Below are 10,534 nucleotides of genomic sequence, written 5' to 3'. Positions count from 1 at the left end.
ATTACCAGTCTGTTTTCAGAGACCACTCCAATAACAGCCTTGATTACCAGTCTGTTTTCAGAGACCACTCCAATAACAGCCTTGATTACCAGTCTGTTTTCAGAGACTACTCCAATAACAGCCTTGATTACCAGTCTGTTTTCAGAGACTAATCCTCCAATAACAGCCTTGATTACCAGTCTGTTTTCAGAGACTAATCCTCCAATAACAGCCTTGATTACCAGTCTGTTTTCAGAGACCGCTCCAATAACAGCCTTGATTACCAGTCTGTTTTCAGAGACTAATCCTCCAATAACAGCCTTGATTACCAGTCTGTTTTCAGAGACTACTCCAATAACAGCCTTGATTACCAGTCTGTTTTCAGAGACCACTCCAATAACAGTCTTGATTACCAGTCTGTTTTCAGAGACCACTCCAATAACAGCCTTGATTACCAGTCTGTTTTCAGAGACCACTCCAATAACAGCCTTGATTACCAGTCTGTTTTCAGAGACCACTCCAATAACACCCTTGATTACCAGTCTGTTTTCAGAGACTAATCCTCCAATAACAGCCTTGATTACCAGTCTGTTTTCAGAGACCACTCCAATAACAGCCTTGATTACCAGTCTGTTTTCAGAGACCACTCCAATAACAGTCTTGATTACCAGTCTGTTTTCAGAGACACTCCAATAACAGCCTTGATTACCAGTCTGTTTTCAGAGACCACTCCAATAACAGCCTTGATTACCAGTCTGTTTTCAGAGACTACTCCAATAACAGCCTTGATTACCAGTCTGTTTTCAGAGACTAATCCTCCAATAACAGCCTTGATTACCAGTCTGTTTTCAGAGACTAATCCTCCAATAACAGCCTTGATTACCAGTCTGTTTTCAGAGACCGCTCCAATAACAGCCTTGATTACCAGTCTGTTTTCAGAGACTAATCCTCCAATAACAGCCTTGATTACCAGTCTGTTTTCAGAGACTACTCCAATAACAGCCTTGATTACCAGTCTGTTTTCAGAGACTAATCCTCCAATAACAGCCTTGATTACCAGTCTGTTTTCAGAGACTAATGCTCCAATAACAGCCTTGATTACCAGTCTGTTTTCAGAGACTAATCCTCCAATAACAGCCTTGATTACCAGTCTGTTTTCAGAGACTAATGCTCCAATAACAGCCTTGATTACCAGTCTGTTTTCAGAGACTAATCCTCCAATAACAGCCTTGATTACCAGTCTGTTTTCAGAGACCGCTCCAATAACAGCCTTGATTACCAGTCTGTTTTCAGAGACTAATCCTCCAATAACAGCCTTGATTACCAGTCTGTTTTCAGAGACTACTCCAATAACAGCCTTGATTACCAGTCTGTTTTCAGAGACTAATCCTCCAATAACAGCCTTGATTACCAGTCTGTTTTCAGAGACTAATCCTCCAATAACAGCCTTGATTACCAGTCTGTTTTCAGAGACTACTCCAATAACAGCCTTGATTACCATTCTGTTTTCAGAGACCGCTCCAATAACAGCCTTAATTACCAGTCTGTTTTCAGAGACTAATCCTCCAATAACAGCCTTGATTACCAGTCTGTTTTCAGAGACTACTCCAATAACAGCCTTGATTACCAGTCTGTTTTCAGAGACCACTCCAATAACAGCCTTGATTACCAGTCTGTTTTCAGAGACCACTCCAATAACAGCCTTGATTACCAGTCTGTTTTCAGAGACTACTCCAATAACAGCCTTGATTACCAGTCTGTTTTCAGAGACCACTCCAATAACAGCCTTGATTACCAGTCTGTTTTCAGAGACCACTCCAATAACAGCCTTGATTACCAGTCTGTTTTCAGAGACCACTCCAATAACAGCCTTGATTACCAGTCTGTTTTCAGAGACCACTCCAATAACAGCCTTGATTACCAGTCTGTTTTCAGAGACCACTCCAATAACAGCCTTGATTACCAGTCTGTTTTCAGAGACTAATCCTCCAATAACAGTCTTGATTACCAGTCTGTTTTCAGAGACCACTCCAATAACAGCCTTGATTACCAGTCTGTTTTCAGAGACTAATCCTCCAATAACAGCCTTGATTACCAGTCTGTTTTCAGAGACCACTCCAATAACAGCCTTGATTACCAGTCTGTTTTCAGAGACCACTCCAATAACAGCCTTGATTACCAGTCTGTTTTCAGAGACTAATCCTCCAATAACAGTCTTGATTACCAGTCTGTTTTCAGAGACCACTCCAATAACAGCCTTGATTACCAGTCTGTTTTCAGAGACCACTCCAATAACAGCCTTGATTACCAGTCTGTTTTCAGAGACCACTCCAATAACAGCCTTGATTACCAGTCTGTTTTCAGAGACTAATCCTCCAATAACAGCCTTGATTACCAGTCTGTTTTCAGAGACCACTCCAATAACAGCCTTGATTACCAGTCTGTTTTCAGAGACTAATCCTCCAATAACAGTCTTGATTACCAGTCTGTTTTCAGAGACCGCTCCAATAACAGCCTTGATTACCAGTCTGTTTTCAGAGACTAATCCTCCAATAACAGCCTTGATTACCAGTCTGTTTTCAGAGACCACTCCAATAACAGCCTTGATTACCAGTCTGTTTTCAGAGACCACTCCAATAACAGCCTTGATTACCAGTCTGTTTTCAGAGACTAATCCTCCAATAACAGCCTTGATTACCAGTCTGTTTTCAGAGACTAATCCTCCAATAACAGCCTTGATTACCAGTCTGTTTTCAGAGACTACTCCAATAACAGCCTTGATTACCAGTCTGTTTTCAGAGACTAATCCTCCAATAACAGTCTTGATTACCAGTCTGTTTTCAGAGACCACTCCAATAACAGCCTTGATTACCAGTCTGTTTTCAGAGACTAATCCTCCAATAACAGCCTTGATTACCAGTCTGTTTTCAGAGACCACTCCAATAACAGCCTTGATTACCAGTCTGTTTTCAGAGACCAATCCAATAACAGCCTTGATTACCAGTCTAATTTCAGAGACTAAACCTACAATAACAGCCTTGATTACCAATCTGTTTTCAGAGACCACTCCAATAACAGCCTTGATTACCAGTCTGTTTTCAGAGACCAATCCAATAACAGCCTTGATTACCAGTCTGTTTTCAGAGACTAAACCTACAATAACAGCCTTGATTACCAGTCTGTTTTCAGAGACCACTCCAATAACAGCCTTGATTACCAGTCTGTTTTCAGAGACTAAACCTCCAATAACAGCCTTGATTACCAGTCTGTTTTCAGAGACTAATCCTCCAATAACAGCCTTGATTACCAGTCTGTTTTCAGAGACTAATCCTCCAATAACAGCCTTGATTACCAGTCTGTTTTCAGAGACTAAACCTACAATAACAGCCTTGATTAACAGTCTGTTTTCAGAGACCGCTCCAATAACAGCCTTGATTACCAGTCTGTTTTCAGAGACTGCTCCAATAACAGCCTTGATTACCAGTCTGTTTTCAGAGACTAAACCTACAATAACAGCCTTGATTACCAGTCTGTTTTCAGAGACTAATCCTCCAATAACAGCCTTGATTACCAGTCTGTTTTCAGAGACCGCTCCAATAACAGCCTTGATTACCAGTCTGTTTTCAGAGACTAAACCTACAATAACAGCCTTGATTACCAGTCTGTTTTCAGAGACCACTCCAATAACAGTCTTGATTACCAGTCTGTTTTCAGAGACCACTCCAATAACAGCCTTGATTACCAGTCTGTTTTCAGAGACTAAACCTACAATAACAGTCTTGATTACCAGTCTGTTTTCAGAGACCACTCCAATAACAGTCTTGATTACCAGTCTGTTTTCAGAGACCACTCCATTAACAGCCTTGATTACCAGTCTGTTTTCAGAGACTGCTCCAATAACAGCCTTGATTACCAGTCTGTTTTCAGAGACCACTCCATTAACAGCCTTGATTACCAGTCTGTTTTCAGAGACCACTCCATTAACAGCCTTGATTACCAGTCTGTTTTCAGAGACTAATCCTCCAATAACAGCCTTGAGTACCAGTCTGTTTTCAGAGACTGCTCCAATAACAGCCTTGATTACCAGTCTGTTTTCAGAGACTACTCCTCCAATAACAGCCTTGATTACCAGTCTGTTTTCAGAGACCACTCCAATAACAGCCTTGATTACCAGTCTGTTTTCAGAGACCACTCCAATAACAGCCTTGATTACCAGTCTGTTTTCAGAGACTAATCCTCCAATAACAGCCTTGATTACCAGTCTGTTTTCAGAGACTAATCCTCCAATAACAGTCTTGATTACCAGTCTGTTTTCAGAGACTAATCCTCCAATAACAGCCTTGATTACCAGTCTGTTTTCAGAGACCGCTCCAATAACAGCCTTGATTACCAGTCTGTTTTCAGAGACCGCTCCAATAACAGCCTTGATTACCAGTCTGTTTTCAGAGACTAATCCTCCAATAACAGCCTTGATTACCAGTCTGTTTTCAGAGACCACTCCAATAACAGCCTTGATTACCAGTCTGTTTTCAGAGACTAATCCTCCAATAACAGCCTTGATTACCAGTCTGTTTTCAGAGACCACTCCAATAACAGCCTTGATTACCAGTCTGTTTTCAGAGACTAATCCTCCAATAACAGCCTTGATTACCAGTCTGTTTTCAGAGACTAATCCTCCAATAACAGCCTTGATTACCAGTCTGTTTTCAGAGACTACTCCAATAACAGTCTTGATTACCAGTCTGTTTTCAGAGACTAATCCTCCAATAACAGCCTTGATTACCAGTCTGTTTTCAGAGACTAATCCTCCAATAACAGCCTTGATTACCAGTCTGTTTTCAGAGACTAAACCTACAATAACAGTCTTGATTACCAGTCTGTTTTCAGAGACCACTCCAATAACAGTCTTGATTACCAGTCTGTTTTCAGAGACCACTCCAATAACAGTCTTGATTACCAGTCTGTTTTCAGAGACCACTCCATTAACAGCCTTGATTACCAGTCTGTTTTCAGAGACTGCTCCAATAACAGCCTTGATTACCAGTCTGTTTTCAGAGACTGCTCCAATAACAGCCTTGATTACCAGTCTGTTTTCAGAGACTACTCCTCCAATAACAGCCTTGATTACCAGTCTGTTTTCAGAGACCACTCCAATAACAGCCTTGATTACCAGTCTGTTTTCAGAGACAACTCCAATAACAGCCTTGATTACCAGTCTGTTTTCAGAGACTAATCCTCCAATAACAGCCTTGATTACCAGTCTGTTTTCAGAGACTAATCCTCCAATAACAGCCTTGATTACCAGTCTGTTTTCAGAGACTAATCCTCCAATAACAGCCTTGATTACCAGTCTGTTTTCAGAGACCACTCCAATAACAGCCTTGATTACCAGTCTGTTTTCAGAGACCACTCCAATAACAGCCTTGATTACCAGTCTGTTTTCAGAGACTACTCCAATAACAGTCTTGATTACCAGTCTGTTTTCAGAGACCACTCCAATAACAGCCTTGATTACCAGTCTGTTTTCAGAGACCACTCCAATAACAGTCTTGATTACCAGTCTGTTTTCAGAGACCACTCCAATAACAGTCTTGATTACCAGTCTGTTTTCAGAGACCACTCCAATAACAGCCTTGATTACCAGTCTGTTTTCAGAGACCACTCCAATAACAGTCTTGATTACCAGTCTGTTTTCAGAGACCACTCCAATAACAGCCTTGATTACCAGTCTGTTTTCAGAGACCACTCCAATAACAGTCTTGATTACCAGTCTGTTTTCAGAGACCACTCCAATAACAGTCTTGATTACCAGTCTGTTTTCAGAGACCACTCCAATAACAGCCTTGATTACCAGTCTGTTTTCAGAGACCACTCCAATAACAGCCTTGATTACCAGTCTGTTTTCAGAGACTAATCCTCCAATAACAGCCTTGATTACCAGTCTGTTTTCAGAGACCACTCCAATAACAGCCTTGATTACCAGTCTGTTTTCAGAGACCACTCCAATAACAGCCTTGATTACCAGTCTGTTTTCAGAGACTAATCCTCCAATAACAGCCTTGATTACCAGTCTGTTTTCAGAGACTAATCCTGAAATAACAGCCTTGATTACCAGTCTGTTTTCAGAGACCACTCCAATAACAGCCTTGATTAGCAGTCTGTTTTCAGAGACTAATCCTCCAATAACAGCCTTGATTACCAGTCTGTTTTCAGAGACCACTCCAATAACAGCCTTGATTACCAGTCTGTTTTCAGAGACTAATCCTCCAATAACAGCCTTGATTACCAGTCTGTTTTCAGAGACCACTCCAATAACAGCCTTGATTACCAGTCTGTTTTCAGAGACCACTCCAATAACAGCCTTGATTACCAGTCTGTTTTCAGAGACTAATCCTCCAATAACAGCCTTGATTACCAGTCTGTTTTCAGAGACTAATCCTCCAATAACAGCCTTGATTACCAGTCTGTTTTCAGAGACTAATCCTCCAATAACAGCCTTGATTACCAGTCTGTTTTCAGAGACCACTCCAATAACAGCCTTGATTACCAGTCTGTTTTCAGAGACTAATCCTCCAATAACAGCCTTGATTACCAGTCTGTTTTCAGAGACCACTCCAATAACAGCCTTGATTACCAGTCTGTTTTCAGAGACTGCTCCAATAACAGCCTTGATTACCAGTCTGTTTTCAGAGACTAATCCTCCAATAACAGCCTTGATTACCAGTCTGTTTTCAGAGACTACTCCAATAACAGCCTTGATTACCAGTCTGTTTTCAGAGACTAATCCTCCAATAACAGCCTTGATTACCAGTCTGTTTTCAGAGACCACTCCAATAACAGCCTTGATTACCAGTCTGTTTTCAGAGACCACTCCAATAACAGCCTTGATTACCAGTCTGTTTTCAGAGACCACTCCAATAACAGCCTTGATTACCAGTCTGTTTTCAGAGACTAATCCTCCAATAACAGCCTTGATTACCAGTCTGTTTTCAGAGACTAATCCTCCAATAACAGCCTTGATTACCAGTCTGTTTTCAGAGACCGCTCCAATAACAGCCATGATTACCAGTCTGTTTTCAGAGACTAATCCTCCAATAACAGCCTTGATTACCAGTCTGTTTTCAGAGACTACTCCAATAACAGCCTTGATTACCAGTCTGTTTTCAGAGACTAATCCTCCAATAACAGCCTTGATTACCAGTCTGTTTTCAGAGACCACTCCAATAACAGCCTTGATTACCAGTCTGTTTTCAGAGACTACTCCAATAACAGCCTTGATTACCAGTCTGTTTTCAGAGACTAATCCTCCAATAACAGCCTTGATTACCAGTCTGTTTTCAGAGACCACTCCAATAACAGCCTTGATTACCAGTCTGTTTTCAGAGACTAATCCTCCAATAACAGCCTTGATTACCAGTCTGTTTTCAGAGACCACTCCAATAACAGCCTTGATTACCAGTCTGTTTTCAGAGACTAATCCTCCAATAACAGTCTTGATTACCAGTCTGTTTTCAGAGACTAATCCTCCAATAACAGCCTTAATTACCAGTCTGTTTTCAGAGACTAATCCTCCAATAACAGCCTTGATTACCAGTCTGTTTTCAGAGACTAATCCTCCAATAACAGCCTTGATTACCAGTCTGCTTTCAGAGACTAATCCTCCAATAACAGCCTTGATTACCAGTCTGTTTTCAGAGACTAATCCTCCAATAACAGCCTTGATTACCAGTCTGTTTTCAGAGACTAATCCTCCAATAACAGCCTTGATTACCAGTCTGTTTTCAGAGACTAATCCTCCAATAACAGCCTTGATTACCAGTCTGTTTTCAGAGACTAATCCTCCAATAACAGCCTTGATTACCAGTCTGTTTTCAGAGACTAATCCTCCAATAACAGCCTTGATTACCAGTCTGTTTTCAGAGACTAATCCTCCAATAACAGCCTTGATTACCAGTCTGTTTTCAGAGACTACTCCAATAACAGCCTTGATTACCAGTCTGTTTTCAGAGACCACTCCAATAACAGCCTTTATTACCAGTCTGTTTTCAGAGACCACTCCAATAACAGCCTTGATTACCAGTCTGTTTTCAGAGACCACTCCAATAACAGCCTCGATTACCAGTCTGTTTTCAGAGACTAATCCTCCAATAACAGCCTTGATTACCAGTCTGTTTTCAGAGACTAATCCTCCAATAACAGCCTTGATTACCAGTCTGTTTTCAGAGACTAATCCTCCAATAACAGCCTTGATTACCAGTCTGTTTTCAGAGACCACTCCAATAACAGTCTTGATTACCAGTCTGTTTTCAGAGACCACTCCAATAACAGCCTTGATTACCAGTCTGTTTTCAGAGACCACTCCAATAACAGCCTTGATTACCAGTCTGTTTTCAGAGACCACTCCAATAACAGCCTTGATTACCAGTCTGTTTTCAGAGACTAATCCTCCAATAACAGCCTTGATTACCAGTCTGTTTTCAGAGACCACTCCAATAACAGCCTTGATTACCAGTCTGTTTTCAGAGACCACTCCAATAACAGTCTTGATTACCAGTCTGTTTTCAGAGACCACTCCAATAACAGCCTTGATTACCAGTCTGTTTTCAGAGACCACTCCAATAACAGCCTTGATTACCAGTCTGTTTTCAGAGACTACTCCAATAACAGCCTTGATTACCAGTCTGTTTTCAGAGACTAATCCTCCAATAACAGCCTTGATTACCAGTCTGTTTTCAGAGACTAATCCTCCAATAACAGCCTTGATTACCAGTCTGTTTTCAGAGACCGCTCCAATAACAGCCTTGATTACCAGTCTGTTTTCAGAGACTAATCCTCCAATAACAGCCTTGATTACCAGTCTGTTTTCAGAGACTACTCCAATAACAGCCTTGATTACCAGTCTGTTTTCAGAGACCACTCCAATAACAGTCTTGATTACCAGTCTGTTTTCAGAAACCACTCCAATAACAGCCTTGATTACCAGTCTGTTTTCAGAGACCACTCCAATAACAGCCTTGATTACCAGTCTGTTTTCAGAGACCACTCCAATAACACCCTTGATTACCAGTCTGTTTTCAGAGACTAATCCTCCAATAACAGCCTTGATTACCAGTCTGTTTTCAGAGACCACTCCAATAACAGCCTTGATTACCAGTCTGTTTTCAGAGACCACTCCAATAACAGTCTTGATTACCAGTCTGTTTTCAGAGACACTCCAATAACAGCCTTGATTACCAGTCTGTTTTCAGAGACCACTCCAATAACAGCCTTGATTACCAGTCTGTTTTCAGAGACTACTCCAATAACAGCCTTGATTAACAGTCTGTTTTCAGAGACTAATCCTCCAATAACAGCCTTGATTACCAGTCTGTTTTCAGAGACTAATCCTCCAATAACAGCCTTGATTACCAGTCTGTTTTCAGAGACCGCTCCAATAACAGCCTTGATTACCAGTCTGTTTTCAGAGACTAATCCTCCAATAACAGCCTTGATTACCAGTCTGTTTTCAGAGACTACTCCAATAACAGCCTTGATTACCAGTCTGTTTTCAGAGACTAATCCTCCAATAACAGCCTTGATTACCAGTCTGTTTTCAGAGACTAATCCTCCAATAACAGCCTTGATTACCAGTCTGTTTTCAGAGACTAATGCTCCAATAACAGCCTTGATTACCAGTCTGTTTTCAGAGACTAATCCTCCAATAACAGCCTTGATTACCAGTCTGTTTTCAGAGACCGCTCCAATAACAGCCTTGATTACCAGTCTGTTTTCAGAGACTAATCCTCCAATAACAGCCTTGATTACCAGTCTGTTTTCAGAGACTACTCCAATAACAGCCTTGATTACCAGTCTGTTTTCAGAGACTAATCCTCCAATAACAGCCTTGATTACCAGTCTGTTTTCAGAGACTAATCCTCCAATAACAGCCTTGATTACCAGTCTGTTTTCAGAGACTACTCCAATAACAGCCTTGATTACCATTCTGTTTTCAGAGACCGCTCCAATAACAGCCTTAATTACCAGTCTGTTTTCAGAGACTAATCCTCCAATAACAGCCTTGATTACCAGTCTGTTTTCAGAGACTACTCCAATAACAGCCTTGATTACCAGTCTGTTTTCAGAGACCACTCCAATAACAGCCTTGATTACCAGTCTGTTTTCAGAGACCACTCCAATAACAGCCTTGATTACCAGTCTGTTTTCAGAGACTACTCCAATAACAGCCTTGATTACCAGTCTGTTTTCAGAGACCACTCCAATAACAGCCTTGATTACCAGTCTGTTTTCAGAGACCACTCCAATAACAGCCTTGATTACCAGTCTGTTTTCAGAGACCACTCCAATAACAGCCTTGATTACCAGTCTGTTTTCAGAGACCACTCCAATAACAGCCTTGATTACCAGTCTGTTTTCAGAGACCACTCCAATAACAGCCTTGATTACCAGTCTGTTTTCAGAGACTAATCCTCCAATAACAGTCTTGATTACCAGTCTGTTTTCAGAGACCACTCCAATAACAGCCTTGATTACCAGTCTGTTTTCAGAGACTAATCCT

The sequence above is a fragment of the Coregonus lavaretus genome (assembly GCF_964263955.1).
Source record: "Coregonus lavaretus genome assembly, contig: HAP1_SCAFFOLD_235, whole genome shotgun sequence".
NCBI classification, from domain to species: Eukaryota; Metazoa; Chordata; class Actinopteri; order Salmoniformes; family Salmonidae; genus Coregonus; species Coregonus lavaretus.
This window is presented reverse-complemented; position numbering follows the sequence as displayed.